We start from the raw sequence: 7,997 nt of genomic DNA on the forward strand, positions 1-7,997 counted from the left end.
CCTGCTCTCCACCGGGAAAGCAGTGCACCAGCTCCGCCAGACACGGGGAACCTTTTACGAGCATGGAGACAAGGCTAGCCGCCTGCTGGTTCAGCAGCTGAGGGAACAGGCAGCCATGAGGGAAATAGCCCACGTAAAAGACAGGAGTGGCAAGATAATCCCAGCGCCAGAACAGATCAATGAAGCCGTTGAAACTTCTAATGAGAGCTGTACACCTCCGAGTCCCCAGAGGGGAACTCGAAGATGAAGCAGTTCCTCGACAGACTGGACATACCGGTCTGGAGGGAAGATAGAGGGCGGAGCCAGGGACCAGCATTAGAACTGGGGGAAGCATGGAGAGTATTAACTCCATGCAGGCGGGGAAGGAGCCAGGGCCGGACAGGTTCCCGGTGGACTCCTCTAAAAAATTTGAGCCAGCACTGGCTCCGCACCTGTGGGAGAGGTTCACAGACTCACCAGCAAGGGGTAGCCTGCTACCAACGTTGGCTCAGGCCTCAATATCGTTGAACCCAAAAAAAGACAAAGACCCACGACGGCCGACCTTTGTGACCCACGCCGGCCGACATTGGAGACCCACGACGGCCGACCTTTGCGACCCACGCCAGCTGACCTTTGCGACCCACGCAGGTCGGCCTTCACGACCCACCATTTTCTCTTACCTTTAACGCGCGAGGTGAGCCTGCTTGGTCCTCACGATCGCACTCCAATCAGGTTCACAGGAGGAGAAGGCGATGCACATATTGGGTGCAAAATTCAGCTGGTTCCTTTATGTCGTCTTCATCTTTGTGAGGACGGAAAATCCAACCTCGCACATGTCGGTCGTTGTTTTACTCAACTCCGGATACTCCTTGGAGACGCTACTCCGGAATGCTGACAGTTTCATTGAATTGTGCTGTGTTTTTAATGTGCTGTCATAGCAGAGGCGCAGAAGTTCAGTCAGCTTCATTTGGAGTCAGGCTTGCCAGTCCATTTACAGCTTCCTTACTAATGCTGTTTTCTTCGATGTGTGGTAGCAGTGTGGGGGAACATGTAGTAATTTTGGCTTTGCACTCGCAATTACCAAACTTTCAATGAGTTTTGGAAAGCTGCGATTTCTGCACAGTGCCGAAAGAAATCATCATTCTTCCCTTGCAATTTGAGATTCAGTTCATTTAGAATTGAAAAGGTGTCTTCAAGGTAAGACATGGCTAGCATCCAAGTTTCATCAGCAAACAAATCAGCCAGAGAGGACAATTTCTCAAGGAGGAAAGCGTGGATTTCATAACTCAGTTCATAAACTCTGGGTAGCTCCCCTGTTGACAGATCATTACAGTAACTCTTCAAGCGGATGAAGTCAACTTCATCGCCCCCCCCTCTATGCTGCTCTTTTTTGGCCCTTGTTCCGCACTGTAACCAATCACTATTTGTTGCTGTACCATTTGTTAATGTACTCTGTCGATTATTCTTTTGTCTACTATGCACGTACTATGTACGTTCACTTGACCGCAGAAAAATACTTTTCACTGTACTATGATACATGTGACAATAAATATCAATCAATCAATCAATCACCGTCGTAGGGATTGACTGGTCACTGGTTCGATTCAATGCTTTAATGTAGTCTAAAAGGTCAGCAAAACACTTCTAGCCACCCTTCAGTACACAGAGGGCGACGAAGTGATGATTTCCAATGGCTTTCATTATATCCCTTGCCAAACGTTCAGTTCTGTGCATGATTAAACTATGAGGAATATATACTCTCTCCAGATCATTTGAGTAATATTTAGGGATGCAAAACAGATCGAGGTCATAGCCTTGTTCATCATCGGTGATTACCACGCTGTCAGCCGCCGGCATGCCGCCATTGCACTTTGACTCCGGGTTCAGGAACCAACACTCCCAGGCCGCATGCGCACTGATGAGCGGGCACGCATACGATTTGTAAAGTCGTTCACAGCGACATTGTTAAAAGCCGGCTGCTGCGGCTGTTGCAAGTGAAATCCTGCGATCGGGAACGCCGCGATGGACGGCTCTGCGACCCTCCCGGCACCCGTCCGTGACCCACCCGCAGGTCGCGACCCCAACTTTGAAAATGCCTGCTCTGCAGAAATGTAAGGCTGGGCCTGAAGACAAACCAAGAGCTGTAAGCAAAGTTTGATGTGAAATAAAATGCCTCTCCAGAAAGCTGCCGTGAACAATATAACTCTCTCCAGAAAGCTGCTAAATATTGTGAGTGTGGCATTCTGAAATCACAGATACCTGAATGAATCCACAGTAAAAACCTTGAACTGAGGGTCAGGATTGTAGCAAAGTTGCTTAAAAAAAAGTTATCTGAAGCCAAGACTTATCTTTTGACTTTCATCCTTATTAATTTTCACTCTTTCCCCACCTCCCTCTCTGTTTGTCTGTCTTGTGCACGTGTAGAGGCTGGGGTGTGGGGGGGGGGGGGGGGGGTATTAGGTATTAGCTTGTCGATAACCAGTTGCATTTATTGCATATTTCCTGATAGTTCTTGGTATAAATAAACAATAATCATGTTTACATTACAAACGTGGTGATTGTGATTATTGGGCAGCCAAGGGCCAAACATTATGGGAATTTTAATAAGAATGATTGATTAATTCACTTGTGTTGTGACTCTGGGGCATGTGGGGCTGGAATTGACCGCACACTAGCCCAGGGTGTTGTAATACCTCATTCCAAATCATCAACTAATCTCTATAAAATGCCCCATATTAGATTAGATTCTAGTCTATAACCGTTTGCTGGTATCCATTATACAGGAGTCCACAAAAGATCAGCCATGATCGCATTGAATGGCGGAGCAGGCTCGAAGGGCCAGATAGCCTCCTCCTGCTCCTAGTTCTTATGTTCTTATGTAATCCTTCAAGCCCCAAAATTGTACTTCAATCTCGAACTCTCTCCCAGTAAACTTATTTCATATTAATGACTTTGATGAAGAAACCAAAGTTCTGGTTGCCAAACTTGCTGATGGTACAAAGATAGGTAGGAAAGTAAATTGTGAAGGGGTAGTGTGCGCAAATGTGAAATTATCCATTTTGGCTGGAAGAATAAGAAAAATCGTGTTATCTAAACGTGAGAGATTGCAGAGGGATCAGGGTGTCCTAGTGCATGCATCACAAAAGGCTAGTACTCAGGTGCAATAAATGAATAAATCATTCGGAAAACTAATCAAATGTTATCTTTTATTGTGAGAGGAATTGAATACAAAGGTAGGGAAGTTATGATTCAGTTGTACAGAGCAGTGATTAGACCAGATCCGGAGTACTGTGTAGAATATTAGTCTCCTTATTGGAGGAAAGAAGCAGTTCAGAGAAAGTTTACTAGACGAATGCCAGAAATGGGCAGGTATCTTATGAGGAAAGGTTGGACAGGCTAGATTTGTATTCATTGGAGGTCACTGATGACTTGATCAAAACTTTTAAGATCCTGAAGAGTATTGAAAGGGTGGATCTGGAGATTATGTTTTGTCTTGTGGGAGAATCTAGAACTGGGGGTCACTGTTTAAAAATAGTGAGCCATTCATTTAAAATAGAAATGTTTTCCCTCAGAGGGTCATGAGTCTCTGGAACTCTCTTCCTCAAAAGGCGGTTAAAGCAGTGTCTTTGAATATTTTTAAGGCAAAACTGGATAGATTCTTGACTAAGAAGGGGGTAAAAGGTTACCGGGGATCATAGAATTTACAGTGCAGGAGGAGGCCATTTGGCCCATCGAGTCTGCACCAGCTCTTGGAAAGAGCACCCTACTCAAGCCCACACCTCCACCCTATCCCCATAACCCCACCTACCCTTTGTTGGACACCAAGAGCAATTTAGCATAGCCAATCCACCTAACCTGCACATCTTTGGACTGTGGGAGAAAACCGGAGCACCCGGAGGAAACCCACACAAACACGGGGAGAACGTGCAGACTCCACACAGACAGTGACCCAAGCCAGGAATTGAACCTGGGACCCTGGAGCTGTGACGCAACTGTGCTAACCACTATTATATTGTGCTGCTCCATAGACAGGAGTGTGAAGTCGAGGTTACAATCAGGTCAGCTACAACCCTATTGAATGACTGAGCACGTTTGAGGGGCCAAATGGTTTACTTCTGCTCCTTGTTCGTATCAACCATTTGGAAATCTGGATCAAAATACAGTCTGTAACTTTTCCTGGTTATCTATTATACTTTGTACATCTTCCAGAGCAATGTTTCCTGCAAACTGAGTACCGTTTAAAATAATGCTTGGGCACCGCCAAGCAGAAATCAATTAAAGGCATCCCAGATTGAAATAAACAGACCTTGATCCAGCAGAGGGCAGTAGATCGGAGCTGCTGATTGGCTGTTGCGGGGAAAATCTGCATCCGTGCATTGCGATCACTGCATCCAAAAGGTGGTTTGTGGAGGAGCTGTTGTCAAGTGACAGTTAAACCCGAAACACTTCTGCAGTGTTTCCCTCCCTACCTCCTCCTCTAATCAAAAAAAAAAAGACAATCACTGTAAGGATCCCAGCCGAGTAAAGATCAAGAGGGAGACTAGAGGGCAGGTAGAAGTAGAAAGAAGTTGAACCATGACGTCACAGCCTGCAGGTAAGTGATTGGCTGTGACTGGTAAGTAGTTTTTCTTTTCCCTGAGGTGTTATTGTGCGGGGCGCAGTGGTTGCTGAGTGAGTGCTTGCTGAGAAGGGGAGTAATCTTTTTTAAAAATTACTGTTGGGAGTGTAAAAATGGCAGGAGATCCCAGACCCGTGTTATGCTCCTCTTGCTCAATGTGGGAGTTCAGGGACGCGGCCGATGCCCCTGACTCCTTCATGTGCTGGAAGTGTGTCCAGCTGCAGCTCCTGTTAGACTGCATGATGGCTCTGGAGCTGCGGATGGACTCACTTTGGAGCATCCGTGATGCCGAGGAGGTCGTGGATAGTACATTCAGTGAGTTGGTCACACTGCAGATTAGGATTGGTAAGGGAGACAGGGAATGGGTGACCAAAAGGCAGAGAAAGAGCAGGAAGGCAGTGCAGGTGTCCCCTACAGTCATCTCCCTCCAAAACAGGTACACTGTTTTGGGAGATGACTCACCAGGGGAAGGCAGTAGTCGCCAGGCTCATGGCACCGTGGCTGGCTCTGCTGCACAGAAGGGTGTGAAAAAGATTGGCGGGGCTATAGTCATCGGGGATTCAATCAGAAGGGGAGTAGACAGGCGTTTCTGTGGTCGAAAATGAGACCCCCTGAAAGGTATGTTGCCTCCCGGGTGCACGGGTCAGGGATGTCTCAGATCGGCTGCAGGACATACTGAAGGGGGAGGGTGAACAGCCAGTTGTCGTGGTGCATATAGGCACCAACGATCTAGGTACAAAACGGGATGAGGTCCTACAATCAGAATTTAGGGAATTAGGAGATACGTTAAAAAGTAGGACCTTAAAGGTCGTAATCTCAGGATTGCTACCAGTGCCACGAGACAGTCAGAGTAGAAATTCAAGAATAGTCAGAATGAATACGTGGCTTGAGAGATGGTGCAGGAGTGAGGGGGTTCAGGTTTTTGGGACATTGGAACCGGTTCTGGGGGCGGTGGGACCATTACAAATTGGATGGTCTGCACTTGGGCAGGACTGGAACCAATGACCTCGGGGGTGCTTTTGCTAACACTGTTGGGGAGGTTTTAAACTAATGTGGCAGGGGGATGGGAACCAGATTAGGAAGTTAGAGGTCAGTAAAGAGGCAGCAACTAAGGTACAAACATGTAGACAGATTGTAGAAAAATTTAGGAGCAATAGGGTGGTCGTGATGGGAGATTTTAACTTCCCCAACATTTAATGGGACTCATGTAGTGTTGGAGGCGTAGATGGAGCAGAATTTGGAAGGAGCATCCAGGAGAGTTTTTTAGAACAGTATGTAAATAGTCCAATTTGGGAAGGGGCCATACAGGACCTGGCATTGGGGAATGATCCCGGCCAGGTGGTTGAAGTTTCAGTCGGTGATTACTTTGGGAATAGCCATCACAATTCCGTAAGTTTTAGAATACTCATGGACAAAGACGAGAGTGGTCCTAAAGGAAGAGTGCTAAATTGGGGAAAGGCCAAGTATAACAAAATTCGGCAGGAGCTAGGGAATGTGGATTGGGAGCAGCTGTTTAAGGGTAAATCCACATTTGAAATGTGGGAGTCTTTTAAGGAAAGGTTAATTAGAGTGCAGGACAAACATGTCCCTGTGAAAATGAGGGATAGAAATGGCAAGATTAGGGAACCATGGATGAAGGGTGGAATTGTGAGACTATCTAAGATGAAAAAGGAAGCATGCATAAGATCTAGGCGACTTAAATCTGATGAAGCTTTGGAGGAATATTGGGAAAGTAGGACAAATCTCAAACGCGCAATAAAGAGAGCCAAAAGGGGTCATGAAATATCTTTGACTAACAGGGTTAAGGAAAATCCCAAAGCCTTTTATTCGTATATAAGGAGCAAGAGGGTAACTATGGAAAGGATTGGCCCACTCAAAGACAAAAGAGGGAATTTATGCGTGGAGTTAGAGGAAATGGGTGAGATTCTTAATGAGTACTCTGCATCAGTATTCACCAAGGAGAGGAACATGACGGATGTTGAGGCTAGGGATGGATGTTTAAATACTCTAGGTCAAGTTGGCATAAGGAAGGGGGAGGTTTTGGGTATTCTAAAAGGCATTAAGGTGGACAAGTCCCCATGTCCGGATGGGATCTATCCCAGGTTACTGAGGGAAGCGAGGGACGAAATAGCTGGGGCCTTAACAGATATCTTTGCAGCATGCTTGAGCACGGGTGAGGTCCCAGAGGACTGGAGAAATGCTAATGTTGTCCCTTTGTTTAAGAAGGGTAGCAGGGAAAATCCAGGGAATTATAGACCTGTGAACTTGACGTCAGTGGTAGGCAAACTGTTGGAGAAGATATCGAGAGATAGGATCTATTCACATTTGGAAGAAAATAGACGTAAAATAGAAAATAGATAGGCAGCATGGTTTTGTGCAGGGAAGGTCATGTCTTACAAACCTAATAGAATTCTTTGAGGAAGTGACAAAGTTAATTGATGAGGGAAGGGCTGTAGATGTCATATACATGGATGTCAGTAAGGTGTTTGATAAAGCTTCCCATGGCAGGTTGATGGAAAAAGTGAAGTCGTATGGGGTTCAGGGTGTAGTAGCTAGATGGATAAAGAACTGGCTGGGCAACAGGAGACAGAGAGTAGTGGTGGAAGGGAGTGTCTCAAAATGGAGAAAGGTGACTAGTGGTCCGCAGGGATCCGTGCTCGGACCACAGTTGTTTGTGATATACATAAATGATCTGGACGAAGGTATAGGTGGTCTGATTAGCAAGTTTGCAGATGATACTAAGATTGGTGGAGTTGCAGATAGCGAGGAGGGCTGTCAGAGAATACAGCAAAATATAAATAGATTGGAGAGTTGGGCAGAGAAATGGCAGATGGAGTTCAATCCAGGCAAATGCGAGGTGATGCATTTTGGAAGATCTCATTCAAGAGTGGACTATACGGTCAATGGAAGAGTCCTGGGGAAAATTGATGTACGGAGAGATCTGGGAGTTAAGGTCCATTGCACCCTGAAGGTGGCAATGCAGGGCGATAGAGTGGTAAAGAAGGCATACAGCATGCTTGCCTTCATCGGACGGGGTATTGAGTACAAGAGTCGGCAGGTCATGTTACAGTTGTATAGGACTTTGGTTAGGCCATATTTGGAATACTGCGTGCAGTTCTGGTCGCCACATTACCAGAAGGATGTGGATGCTTTAGAGAGGGTGCAGAGGAGGTTCACCAGGATGTTGCTTGGTATGGAGGGTGCTAGCTATGTAGAAAGGTTGAGTAGGTTAGGATTGTTTTCATTGGAACGACAGAGGTTGAGGGGGGACCTGATTGAGGTCTACAAAATTATGAGAGGTATGGACAGGGTGGAGAGCAACAAGCTTTTTCCAAGAGTGGGGGTGTCAATTACAAGGGGTCACGATTTCAAGGTGAGAGGGGGAAAGTTTAAGGGAGAT

This window comes from Scyliorhinus torazame, chromosome 1 (genome assembly GCF_047496885.1).
Source record: "Scyliorhinus torazame isolate Kashiwa2021f chromosome 1, sScyTor2.1, whole genome shotgun sequence".
Taxonomy (NCBI): Eukaryota; Metazoa; Chordata; class Chondrichthyes; order Carcharhiniformes; family Scyliorhinidae; genus Scyliorhinus; species Scyliorhinus torazame.